The sequence below is a fragment of the Aotus nancymaae genome, unplaced genomic scaffold, assembly GCF_030222135.1.
Source record: "Aotus nancymaae isolate 86718 unplaced genomic scaffold, 86718_ANA_hifiasm-v0.15.2.pri h1tg000014l, whole genome shotgun sequence".
NCBI classification, from domain to species: domain Eukaryota; kingdom Metazoa; phylum Chordata; class Mammalia; order Primates; family Aotidae; genus Aotus; species Aotus nancymaae.
Window position 1 is genome coordinate 41,038,395 of NW_026988425.1, and position 14,229 is coordinate 41,052,623.

Sequence of the window (14,229 nt, forward strand, 5' to 3'; positions counted from 1 at the left end):
TTCAGATGGGGTCTCTGAGTGGATATCCTTTCTGTTGATGTGGAAGTTATTTCTTTCTGTTTTTTAGTTTGCCTTCTAACAGTCAGGCCCCTCTACTGTAGGACTGCTGGAGGTCCACTCCAGGCCCTGCTTGCCTGGGGATCAACTGCAGTGGCTGCAGAACAGTAAGGGTTGCTGCTGGTTTCTACTTCATCTCAGCAGGGTAGTTGCTGCTGGTTATCTTCATCTCAGCAGGGTAGCCACCAGATGTCAGCCTGAGTTCTCCTTTATGAGGTGTCTCTTTGGAAATACGGGGGTCAGGGAGCTGCTTGAGGAGACAGGCTGTCCCTTATAGGAGCTCAAGTGCTGAGCTGGGAGCTCTGTTGTTCCATTCAGAGCTGCTGGGCAGGTACGTTTAAGTCTGCTGCAGTGGAACTCATAACTGCCTTTATTCCCCAGGTGCTCTGTCCTGAGAAGACGGGGCTTTATTTATAAGTTCCTGTCATTCTGCTGCCTTTTTTCAGAGATGCCCTGCCCAGCGAGGAGGTAGTCTAGTCACAGTCTGCCAGCAGAGGTGTTGCTGAGCTGCCATGGGCTCTGCCCAGCTGCTGTGTGAACTTCCTTGTGGTTTTGTTTACAGAGGTAGTTAGAACTCCTTCAGTAATGGCTGTCTGCCTTAGTTATGGCAGATGCCTCGGTAATGGCGGACTGCCTCAGTAAAGTCAGATTGCCTTGGTAATGGTGGACTGTCTCAATAATGGTGGACTGCCTTGGTAATGGTGGACTGCTCGGTAGTGGTGGACTGCCTCTCTAATGGCTGACACCCTTCCGCCCACTGAGCTGGACCATCCCGGGTCCAGCTGCATTTGCTGCAAAACTCTCAGTCCAGAGCATTTCAGATTGGTGGTCTTTGTGGAGGTGGGACCTGCTGAGCCAGATCACTTGGCTCCCTGTTTTGGCTCCCCCCTTTTTTTTAGTTGAATGGGTGGCTCTGTATCCCAGGTGTTCCAGGTACCAGTTGAAATGGCCACCCAGATTTTTGTGAGTTTTTCTGTGGAGATCCATGGCACTGGCTGAAATGACCATGCTGGAAACTCATGGTGCTTTTCGGCCCAGAAATCTCCTGGTTTGTGGGCAGTAAACACCCGTTTGGAAATGCAGTAATCACTCACCATCTACTGGTGTTCTCGCTGGTAACTGCACTCCAGAGCTGCTCCTATTCAGCCATCTTGGGACAATCTCTGTGGATAATTATTAACTTTGTAGATCCCTGGCCTCCACCCAGATCACTGCAATTATTTTAAGATCCTCAGGTGATGCTAATCCAGATAATTCATGATCATAATTTGATAAATGATAACACTCGAGAAACAAGGCAGTGATCCAGAGAAAAAGAGGTAGCTCACTAGCACAAAAATATAGTGAATACCCACCTACAATGTACCTACAAAAATTAAATATTAAAATGAAATAGTTGACACAATCAACCCATTTTCCTTCACCAGATAGAAACTCAGGCATGCAAAACAGGGCTGTTTTTTTTCATTTCAGACCCTGCTCTGTCTGCTCTTCCGCTCAGCTTTGCCATTCTGGGGCATCATTTTTATGTTTCCCAATTATAATTGTCCCCAGTGCTCATTTTACATATTTTTCTACGTAAAAGGTTGAAGATGAGGTTGAGTAGACAAAGAAGTTTCTTTTTCATCCCAAACTCTCACTAAGTGGGCCTATTATTTTTCTTCAAAGGACCTTCTTCTCCTTCTTCTGTTCATAAACTGTACTGCTTCTAACTCAAAAGATATAAGGGAAGAGAGGGTCAAAAAAAAGGGCTGCATAGACTCCTCCTCACCAGCCTCTAAATGTTTCCAGACAGCAACTTGGTGGGATATTTTGAAACAGCACAGAAGATATTTCTATAGGTTGGCAGTAGCCATGGGTAAGACATTTTGACCTCAGCAAACTTTCACAACCCTGGCTTGTCCAACTCTTCTCCTTCATTTCTTACTGTAAATAAAGATTGCTTTCAGATTGCTTTAGAAGAAATGGAAGAAAAGGGTAGCACTAGGGCTCTGATGGCAAAAGGGCATTTTAGTGGTTTCCATCAAGATAAAAGAAAAAAAAATCAAATTTATTCTTTATTGTTGACCTAATGAGATGGTTCCCTTGGCAACTAACATGGGAGGGGTAGAACTAGAAGATCTGAGCACTCCTATCCAACTCCACCACAGTGAATTAAAAGGCTTTCAGACCAACAACAGTGATGGCACAGGAACAGCAGCCTATGCAGTGCTTAGGAGTGGTGGGGTGGCAGGGAGGTAAGGCAAGGCAACTGCTCAATTGTCATCAAAGTTTAAGTGAAACAAAACATACTGGAGGCACTGTTTCATGAACATTCAAATCAATCAGATTCAATCAAATCCAGTTATTGTACATTGCTATTTGTATTCTAAGTGATTTCTTGAGGTGAAAAGAACAGAACCTTCTCAATTAGAAAAGAACTGACAAATATTTTATTAAATACTGCATGAGAATTGCACTGTGGTAGGCCACAAAGTTCCAAAGAACAAATAAGATGGCTTGGGGTTTTGAGAAACTTGAATACCATGAGTTTCCAGTGAAAGAGAAGGTGTGGCATCCCTACCCTGTCATTGACAAACTCAACTGCACTGCAGGCCTCTCATTAAAACATTTCTGAGAAGAAAAAATAATAAAATGTACATGTTCTGAGATGCTCTGTAGAGTAGAGATGGAAAATAAAATGTTCAAGTGCCTCCATTCCCTTCTGTGAGTATGGGAGACATGGGGTTTCAAACAGGATTTTTTTTTTCTTGCTTTTTCAGAACTCTTTTCATCTCTTAAACTTAGCTCTGTCAGTTCTATGAAGGCATTAGCTGCATCTGGACAACTTCATCCTTGGAAATATGTACTAACAACTCCCTTTGTTGGGTTTCTGTAGTAGAAAAATAGAAAATTTATTAAATTTAGTGAGTTAAGATACGAGCTTCGCACATACAAATATAAAATAAATTAAAATGTCCATAATTTTTTACAGAATTGAATGCCATATCTTTAAGATATAATAACCTAAAGAAATAAACTGAAATATGATTACTTACGTACAACAATGTTCCTCATACTGTGACTTATAACAGTATAAAATTGAACATTATACACATGTCCTACAGTATAAAATTAGATAAATAAATTTAACCCCTCCATTTCCAGCTACTGAGAATCAGGTTTGCAGATATTAAAGGATACAGAAAAATGTTCAATATTGCATACTACTGTTGAATAAATAGAAAGCAAATTGTAAGATAATATAAACTAAAATATAAATAATATATGTGTTCATTAAAATCTGGAAAACTTGCCCTTTACATTTTTATTTAAAGGTAATTAACTCTAATTATGGGTGAATTCTGTTTTCCACTTCATATGTCTGTGATTTCCAAATGTTTAACAATAGGAATGTTCTATTTTTTCCTTACTGAAAAACGTTGTTGGCTGGGTGTGGTTGCTCATCCCTGTAATCCCAGCATTTTGGGAGGCCAAGGCAAGTGGATTGCTTAAGCCCCGGAGTTTAAGACCAGCCTGGACAACATAGTAAAACTCCAACTCTACGAAAACAAAAACAAAAATTAGCCAGACATGGTGGTGTAGTCCCAACTCCTTGGGTGGATGGATGAAGTGGTAGGATTGCTTGAGCACAGAAGGTCAAGATAGCAGTGAGCTGTGATCACACCAGCGCACTCCAGCCTGAACCACCAAGTAAGAGATGTCATCTCAAAAAAAAAAAAGTTGTTTTTCTATTATTGAATTCTTTACATGTTATAGACACAAGTCTTATCAAATATGTGTTTTGCAAATATTTCCTCCATTCTATGGCTTGTGTTTTCATTTTCATTTTCTTAATACTGTCTTCTGAAGAGTAGAAATTTTTAATTTCAATAAAACGGAATTTATAAACTTTTTTTTTAAAGGTTAGGCTTTCAGTGTTATATCTAAGAAATCCTAGCCCAAGGTTACAAATAATTTTTCTGTATTTTTATAAAAGTTTATAATTTTAAGTTTTATATTCAGTCCTATGATGCATTTGAATAAATTTTTATATATTTTCCTTTAAATTTCTTTAATTTATAGTAGTCTTCTTGGTTTTTAGTTTTGCTTCTTATGATATTGACTTTTTTTTTTAGAAGCATTCAGAACAATTGTCTGGCATAATATCCAACATGTTGGATGTGTTAAACTGGTTTCTTATGTTTAGGTTTAAGTTAAACATTTCTGGCAAGATTAATCTACAGAAGTTATGTGCTTAATGCAAGACATCAGAGGACATTAAAATAAACTCATACTGATATTTTTAATTCAAATTTATTATTACATACATTTTCCTTAACTATTCAAATGTTATATTTATATTTCTTTATCTCTCACAGTGAAAACCTTCGTTCCTCTTAGTAATATACTTATTTCATATATTATAAATTGAACATTTTCAGAATTAAAATAATATTACAGCTAGCAATAAACTTATGTAAAGCTTAATATTTCTTTACAGTTCTTTTTTCTTTTATAACGAACTCTACTAAGATAAAACATTTTCAAAAGTATGTGAATTAATTCCTCTCATTGCATAGCTATATTATCAATTTAATATGCAGTTAGATTCATTTGTTTATCTTCATATTCAATTTTAGAGTTTGCTTTTCTATCCTTAGTTTTAGTTTTAATAATTTAGTTTTATGGTATCAATATGTAGAGCATTTGCATAGCTCACATCACAAATTATATTTGAAAAATTTTATCTTTTCACCCATTCCCATTTCTACGCAATGGATAACAATTTTCATTAGTTTCTATCTGCCATCTTCTACTTTTGTATTTGTACTTGTTTTTGCAAAAGCAAATAACTTTGTGATATCTATTCTCCTTCATCCTTCTTTCTTATGCAAAGGTAGCATAGTATATACACCCTTTTGCACTTTGATTTTTTTTTTCAGTTAAAAACACATTCTGGAAATTACTTCATGACAGTTCATGGACATGCTCCTCATTCTTTTTTATGACTTCATAAGAATTCATTGTGTGGATGTAGCACAGTTTATTCTACTCTTTTCACATAAATAGACATTGGGGTTATTTCTTATTTTACTATTACCTCACAATATAACATTGAATAGCTTCCATTTTGCCCATATATAGAGAGATATATCTTCAAGATGAATTCCCAGAAATGAGATTGCTGGATCAAAGGGTGATTGCACATATGGTTCTAATAGTTATTTTCACATTCATCTCTTTAGAAGCTAAATCATTTTGCACTGTCACCAGCAACATAATAGAGTGGCTGTTGCTTTTCAGAAAATAATTATTTAAATTAGATACCCATGGAAGACTCATCAATATGGGAGAGAAATTCTGAGAAAATGTATGCATTTATTTATTTATTTATTTGAGACAGAATATCTCTCTGTCACCTAGACGAGTACAGTGGCACCATCTCGGCTCATGGCAACCTCTGCCTCCTGGGTTCAAGCCATTCTCTTGCCTCAGCCTCCCCAGTAGCTGGGATTACAGCTGTGCACCACCGTGACCAGCTAATTTTTGTATTTTTAGTAGAGATGGGGTTTAGTAGAGGTCAGGTTGGTCTCAAACTCCTAACCTCAAGTGATCCGCCCACCTCGATCTCCCAGAGTATTGGGATTACAGGCGTGAGTCACCATGCCCAACGTAAAATGTACGCATTTAAAGCAGTTGTAACTTGCTAGTAGATCATACAGAACTGAATATAGATGTGTGTAAAGATAACAAAGAAAAGTTGTGAATATATGAAAGAAGACAATGTCTGTGGATGTGATTATTATCCCAGGAACTGACTTCCCACTCTTTTCCTGCCTTTTCACCTTCCCAGGACAACTGCCTCTTATCCTTTCATCAAAACAATGGACTTGTGGGATGAGAGGTGCATTTACTCCTGAACACTCCTTAGCTTGCCTGCCTCATGAGTCCTATCTTTGATGTTCCCAAAGGTTATAAGTCATTTCTAGGATCCCTTAAGCAGAGCCAGTGTCTGAATTCTCTACTTACCAATTCATCTCATGACCAACTTTCTAGAAATAGCTAGAGGGGCAGAGAGGAATCAGGCTGTATTCTTGTTTAAGTGAGTGCCAACTATTCAGATTTAAAGAGTATGAAACTCTCTCTTTCTAGTATATTGTCACAGAGGAAAGAAGGTCTGGGTACACAGCTGCTCTCTTAGGCAAGTGCTGGCGAGATTGTTTCCAGATTATCTCTTAACCCTTCTCAGTTTTGTTCCCAGGGGAAGAGGACCAAGTTAGCTGACAGATGAGACAGAAAAATCTCATTGACTGGGCTGGGCATTCAGGATGTAGGGGTTTTGCTTTGAAACTCTAGTTTGCAATACTCTTGGTCTTCCCAGAAGCTCTTGACTTCAGAGAGAGTATTTTCTTGTTGCTGAGAAAAGAAACTGAAATCTTGTTCTGCCCCCATTATGAATAAACATCATAGTCTGCAGTCACAAACAAAGCACATTGCACCTGGAAAGAACAAACAATCGAAATGAGTCATTCTGTCTGGCACAGGTCTCACGTAGATGAAACCTTGATTCCTTTATTACAAGGTGCTGATTTTCTAACACAAATAAGTCTATCCCTGACATTTGCAGTACTGATATGCAACAACTTTGCAGATTTGGTAATTATATGATTATATGCCATTTTCTTTACCATTGACAGATTATTATAACCTTGGAAAATTTGTGGTTTTATAACTTAAATGTCTTATTTTTTATTTGATAAGATGTTCTTCCAACATCTGAAGTCTCTTGTAAAATTTTATTTGTAAAAATAATGTTTTACTTGTCTTTTCACATGGCCTACTTCTCCCTTGCAGTAAATGCCTCAAGTTGCCATTTTCCATGTTCTACATCCATGATTCAGGGTGGACAGGGTAGCAAAAGTGTCTGCACAGTTAGAGACTCTGCAAGGCTAACCAAACAAATTTAACCAGTGATAAAATTGATAACTTATCTCATTTGATTCTCTTCCTTGTATGAGCTTTTGGCCATAAACTGTAAGAGTCCGAGCACCAAATCTCACTTAGAACCTTTATGAGGCTGAAGAGGACCTTTATGGTCCATTTGCTTTTTAATATTTCTCACTTTTCTATTCCTATAGAAATTTCTCCATAGTGTATTAGTGGCTAATTCATTTTAGATAAATATTGTTTTCTCCAAACTTCTCTTTTAAAATAAACTAGGCCTGAAAACAAATTGAGTGAATAAAATGTTTCTGTTTGACAAAATTCTCCTTCCATTATGGAAGGGAGAGCATAAGAGCCCTAGGTACCTAGGAAAATGGGGACAAGAGTAACTGGGGGCACATCATCACATATTTTCCAATTTTGCAATATGGATCTCACAATGTGCATGGTGGGTTAGAAGGCCCTTTTGCTGGTAGGTTTTTCAACTCTGACACCATGGACTTGTTCTAGGATTTTGAGATAAAAAGGAAACTAAAGCACCTAATCAATTGATTGAAGAACTCTATCAATGACAGGCACGGTCTAGGCCCCAATCAGTTTTCCCAGTGAAAATAGAAAGGCCACAGCCTCATTGTTCTGCCCTAGCTGTAAATAGTTATTGAAACAGAAGGTTTCCTGAGCAGTGCAGACTGTCTTTCTGCTGAGTGTTGCTCTTTGCTGGCATTCCTAAGAAACTGGTGATGTGTGAGAATGAGGCTGTCCTTCAACACCTCTCATAATTTTTCCGTGTTCTAAAAACAGTTGTCTAGACTGTTAGTTTCCACCATGCCTGGCCACATTCTCCCAGCCTGAGGGAACTCCTTGGGAGCCCACAATTGAACATGACAATTTTATATTTCACTTTCACAAGCCATCCACTCTTGCATTTGTGTGAACACCATTGAAATCAATGGGGAAGTCAGTGTTTTGCTTCATAGACTCGGTCTTAACAGAAAAAAGGGAAGAAAGAAAATTAGGTCTTTCTAGTGGGAATATTTGGCCTAATTAGACACTGAATTAACAAAAGTCAATGAATTTGGGGGTATCATTTGAGAAATCATTTAATAATGAGCAAATTGCTTGAATAGCTTGAAGTCAGTTAAATGAAATAGATAGAGCTTACCATTAATTCCTTGGTCCTGAAATAACAGTAAGGAAAATAAAAAGAAACATGACACTTCAAACTCTATAATCTTCAAACCAAACTCATCATTTTTGCCATATGACCTTTTCCACCTCCCACATTCTCTAGCTCAAGAAACAGCACTATCATTTACCCAGTTTGCTTAAGCCAGAAGCTGTGCACCATCACTTCCTTCTCTCATCCTAATGTATAATCTCAATTAACTGACTTTCTTAGAATCTTTCAGATTGATTCCCTGCTCTTCATAATTCTTTGCTATATCCCTGATGGAAGCCACCATCATGTCTTACCTGGATATTGCAATAGTCTGAAGAGAAGTTTCTTTCTACTCTCATTCTTGTTTAGTTATCTACATTCCTCCTCCAAACTATCCATTCATAATGCAGCCACAATGATGTCTCTAAAATATAATTTGATCACATTTCTCTTTTGTAATATTTTAATACTTCCCCTCATTCAGTGAATGAACTCTAAATGCCTTAGCGTATCTAATGATGCTCTCCTATACCCACATCTGTGGTCCTATATGGCCACTATCTACACACACAGTGAATACTGTGCCATTTTACACTTCAGATTTTCCAGTTCAGACATAGAATAACCTTAAAACACCCTACCATGGTTTTTCTGGTGTTTCAGTTCAATGCCTGACATGTTACTGAGGTGTTGAACCTGTCTTTCTAGTCTGGCTGTGCCAGGACTTCAATGTTTTCAGCACTTCTGAATCATTAGCATCTCTGTTCCAGTCTCCACTCTTTTGTAAGCCTCACACAATTCATCTTGCTCATGTGAAGCCCCATCCTTGGTCAAGAACTTATGCAGAACTCCTCCTACCCCCATTTCTGTGTAGACTCTACAGTCCCCTCTTTTCTGGAGATCCCAGCTGCTACAATTTCCTCAAGTCAGCAACACCATCTTGTTTTGCTGATTCCAGCTTGCTGGGTTGCAGTACAAATGGTCCTAGGCAGGTAGATGGGACAAATGTGAGATTCCCTTTGGTAGTTTCCATTCCTTCAAAGACTTCAGTCATATATAGCCTTTTGTCTAGTTTTACATGTATATATTGTAGATGGGCTAGTCCAGTATCTATTACAACATATTAATCGAAACCAAGAGGTGATGGGTACTTTTTTGTAATGACTGTAATATGCTTTAGGGAAACAGGCTCATGACATATTTAAATTAGAAACTTGTGGAGTTTAATTCCACTTTGTTTTCTATAAGACTTATCTGAGAGTCCTTATTGATGCAACGTGATTTTAGGAAGATATCATAGAGGTTCCTGAAGCATTCTGAAAGAATTTTACTTTTCAAATTCTGAACATTTTAGAATTTTATCCATAGTTTCTCTAGGAGTGCTTATCTTCTTTTGCCTTTTTATTTTCCTTTTTACCTTCATTTTTTCCCTTGTCCTTTTAGTTAACAAATCTCATGTGGCACGTAGTATGAACCTGGCATTATTCTAAATGCTTAATATATATTTATTTAATTTTCAAGTGCAGTGAAGTAAAAACCAGAGTGGTAGTTGCAAAGGAGGCATTCCTTCTTTAACATTTTTTTCTTCTATAAAATAAAATAAATTGTTTGTATCGTTGCCTTCCCCTGCTTCTTTTTAAGTCTATTTGAGGATAGTGAAAAAAACCTCCTGTAAACCTTTTTTGAAAAAATATAGAACAATTACAAGCAACTTCTTTTTGGTGAAATCTTAGGCAATCAACTCCTTTTTATGCTTTACTTTGTCCTTTGGAGACTTGGAAAAATTCTTCCTATTCCTCATGTGAGTAATTTCAATACAGAATAAAACTTCATCAATTTTTGTTTCTTTTTAAAAACTTCCAAACTAGACAGATCTAGTGATCTAAGTTACAGTTCAAGTCGTAGTTACTTAGGAAAAAAAAGTTTTTTGAATATAGGACGAATTCAACTATTTATAAGAGCCTGCCTTTTTTAATGTTACTTTTTTATAGCTCTGGAATTGCAATCGAAATGCCCCAAGAGAAGTGTGAAAACATGACTGCCAGTGTCCAGACAATCTGCTCTAAAAAGTAGAGTCGGTTGAGGGAAAACCAGACCAAACAAAATCATTGCCTCCGTTTTCTCTTACGTTTTACAAGTAAAACACCCAGTGTTCGCATGTTTTCTTATTTATCAGGAAGATACTCTCTTCAGAGTATATGGCATGCTAGTTCCCAAAGAAGAGTGATAGAAAATCATTTTATCTACAGCAGCAAGGACACCAAAATGTAAGGGGACATTCCAGCCTTGACTTTGGCCTTTGCAGTGCAGACATCCACAAATGGCAGTCTCAAAATAGAAGTTTTTACTGTGACTGTAAAGCCTCATTCCCGGTCCATGCATATTGCTGACACATTTATAAATTAGTTAATGGGCATATTGTTACCCTAGATAAAATGGAAAATATAAAAAAAAAATGGAAAATATTTCTTATGTAAGACCTGCTCTAGAGGTGGTCTTTTTCTTTCTTGGACTGGAATATTTATATGCCCATCAAAGCGAATATGCCTTTTGGAGAGCCAGAGATGTTCCTCACGGGGAGTTGGGATCATTGTTCACATACAAACACCACCTTAGGACCTAGTCTCATGCTTTTCTCACTGCCTGGGACGCTCCTCCTCCTCACTCCTCATGGCTCACATCTTCAGATCTCCATTTAAAGGCCACCTCCTCATAGGTGCCTCCCTAAATTACCCAAATTCAAATGGATCTTCCAGATATATTCTCTCTTAGCCCTGTGTTCTTGTCCTATGAAACATTTGTCGCACTATGCAAATATGTTATTTTTGTTTGTTTATTGGCATATTGCTTGTCTCTCCCATTAGACTACATGCTCTGTGAAACCAAGAACTATTTCTGTTTGACAAACCACAGCATATATGATTTCTAATATAGACACTGGCCCATAGTGGGCATTCAGTAAATACGTGTTTGCAGAATGAATGAATCACATTTTCTCTACCTGCACCCCCATAGGGGATATGGCAGCCATGCAGAGAGAGCTTCAATAGCCAGACAGAGGAGAAGGCAAATTCATCGAATTCAAACCTATGTAGAAGACTTATAACAGCACCCTATGGAAAGGGTCACAAACATGTAGGGTAAACAGTGAAAAGCAAGGTTGACTTCGGCAACCAAGTAAAGAAAGCAGAACCTCACACAAGCCACCTTTACCAAGGCACCTGGTATAAACCCAGAGGAAAGGGCAGGGCTTTTATTGCAATCATTTTTCACAAACTAAGATTTTTTAAAAATTGAGGTTTTTGTATACTGGTATTAATATTGTCCTCCCTGTGAGTGGGATGATGAAAGTAACCAGTACAGAGCAAAGTAATACCAAAGAAATTCAGCTTACTGGGATAAGAGCTTCTAGAGCTAAGGCACAGAGAAAGTCATCTTGACACCTTCTCTCAGCCAAGTGGGGAAATACTTGTCTGAGTAAGTAGGCTCAAGTGAAAATTGAGTATTCAACTAAAAGAGTGTATTAAACAAAAATATCTCACCATTTTTTCAGTGTAACAGGGAACTTTTGGAACCAATATGCCCAATTCTAATCCAGGTGGCAAAGAAATTTTACCTGGTGGGCTAAATCTGACCCATTGGCTATGGCTGCCCAGAGTGCTAGATTGTAAAAAATTTTTGTGTTTGTTTTGTTTGATATTTTTATTTTAAAGGAGTATTTCACAGAAGTTAAAAAACAATTTATCCTCCTTAATTTGTATCCCCAAAGGGTACTGGTTCTTCCTGCTGAGATATATTCATCCTCCCTTTTTAGATAAACAGCTGGACAATATTCCATATAAGCCCAGGCTGGGTTATAGTCCTCATGTGCCATGAATAGGCTCCAAATCTTAGTGTAGGGCAATCATCTGTCATATTGAGTACATTTAATCAGGCTCTCCTAAATATTAATTTTCTATTAATAAGATAAAAGTTGAGGCATTGACAAAGGAATTTACATAAATTTCATCAGGATCATATTGTTTATGTCTAAAAAATGAAAAGGATTTTTCCATAAAATCTGAAAAAAATATTTTGAGTATACTAGATAATGTACAGGTATATTGCAGAAATGATGTTACTGGTAACATTGTATGTAATTAGTAATTAACTAGTTAATTAACTAAGTTTTTTTATTTTTGTTCTTGTGGCTCATCACAATTAATTAATTGTATACAAATTAACTTATTAACTAATTAATTCATTAATTATTAAATACATACAATGCCTCTGCTTTAACCTTGTTGGTGCTATACCATTGTCAATAAAATTAAAGCTCAATCAAATTCCTTAAAATGGCTTACAAGACCTATTTTCATCTACTAATTTCTATCTCCCTAACTTTATATCTCCTTTGCCTTGCACCATAATCACCAAAAATACCAAATCGCTAATAATTCCTTAACGTTGACCATGTGGCCCCCTCTGATTGGAATGGCTCCTTCTGCCTTCTTTGCCTGATAATTTGAATTTATCCTTAATTAGCCCTTCCTAATACCACATCTCCAATCATGCATGGTAGGTACTCCTCCTTTATAACGTAAATTGCTGAGTTTCTGTCTTTATCACTATGCAAATAAGTGTAAGTATTTTATATATGAATCTCTCTCTCTGTAACATAGGCACTTCTCAAGGTAGTAAGCAGTGTATTGTTACTCTTTGTATACTCAGTGCCATATCATTGCCAGTGTTTGACTCATTAGAGGTGCACAGGAAATGTTAGCTAGTTGAATAAAGTAATGAATAAAGAAAAGTCACCATCTCAGATAACGAAGGTGAAAAGTACACAATAATTCATGGTGGTAAGCCACAAGAACAAAAACCAAAACATTACATGATTACTTACTTACTGCATAGCTTATGGTAGAAATAAGATGAGAAAATCTGTATGCAGATCGTAGAAGAAAACTGAAGCTGCTTTGGTGTCACTTTGGTTCCTTGATTCACCCTCCTTTTCTCTATACTGCAGCCATGTCATTGTCCTTCCTTCCGTGAGTCCTTCTCTGATAATCAGATCATCATTTCACGACCACCATTTTTCACAGCTAACTTTTCTGCTTCTCAACATTTATACAATTTTCTATTTATGCTGTTGGCTTGATATTTAAGTATAACCTTGAACTCTTAGACATCTTTTCTGTGTCCTGTTTCATGAAAACCAGTAAAACCATGTTTCTGATACATTTCTTTCCTCTATAGTATCTGGTAGTGAGTCTCACAGATGGGGAATGTCTTACAAATATGTAACATATTCATTATGAGAATCAGGAAATCTGAGGAAAAATCCTAAGCTTTGAGACCTCAGGCAAATCATTTAACTTCTGTAATCTTCACCTCTATAATATGTAACAAAGTGGATTCAGGGAGAGCTTGAGATCATGTCTGTATAGTGCTTCATCAACTGTGAATTGCCCTTCAAATGATAAGTAATTATCTTAGCTCGTTTTCTGTTGCTGTAATTGAACACTTGAGACTGGGTAATTTATAAAGAAAATAATGTTATTTCTTACAATTTTGGAGGCTACAAAGTTCAAGGTCGAGAGGCTGCATCTGCTGAGGGACTTTTTGCTGGTGAAAACATTCTGGAGAGTCCCGAGACATCACAGGACATCAATGTGTTCCCTTGTGATGACTTTGCTTAAAACTATTGAATTAAGATTTCACCTTTTTTATAACACAGAACTCTGACACAAAGAGTCATTATCAAATCCTCCCGTGAACATTAGGGAGTTTTTAATGAAAGCAGGACCAAAATCCAGCTGGTTTTGAGTCTCAGAGCAGAGGGCCTACAGGGAAGAGTGATACTTTCAGAGAAACTGAGTTGAATCTTAAAAAGATAAGTCCAGTGGCCAACTATATCACTAAAACTGCTTCTTTATTAGAATTTTCTCCCTGATCTGGAAATAGTAAGGGCCCTGACATAACTTACCCAGAACATTATTTATAGTTGTTTAATTAAAAATGAAGGAAAAGCAATTCTACCACTGCACGCAATATTTTGGTAGGGATTTTCTGCTTAAAAACAAACCACATGCACTTTATTTGGA

At 37.1% G+C, this 14,229-nt stretch overlaps 1 long non-coding RNA gene across 1 annotated transcript; it reads right to left on the reverse strand.

The window, feature by feature from the left end:
• Positions 1-4,985: 4,985 nt before the first annotated feature.
• LOC105704538 (uncharacterized) lies at positions 4,986-13,880 on the reverse strand. The gene is made up of 4 exons (XR_001104466.2): positions 13,693-13,880; positions 9,002-9,127; positions 8,458-8,567; positions 4,986-6,539 (listed from the first exon to the last, which is right to left on the reverse strand). It is a non-coding gene; the product is annotated as an uncharacterized LOC105704538 (long non-coding RNA).
• Between the last annotated feature and the right edge of the window lie 349 nt (positions 13,881-14,229).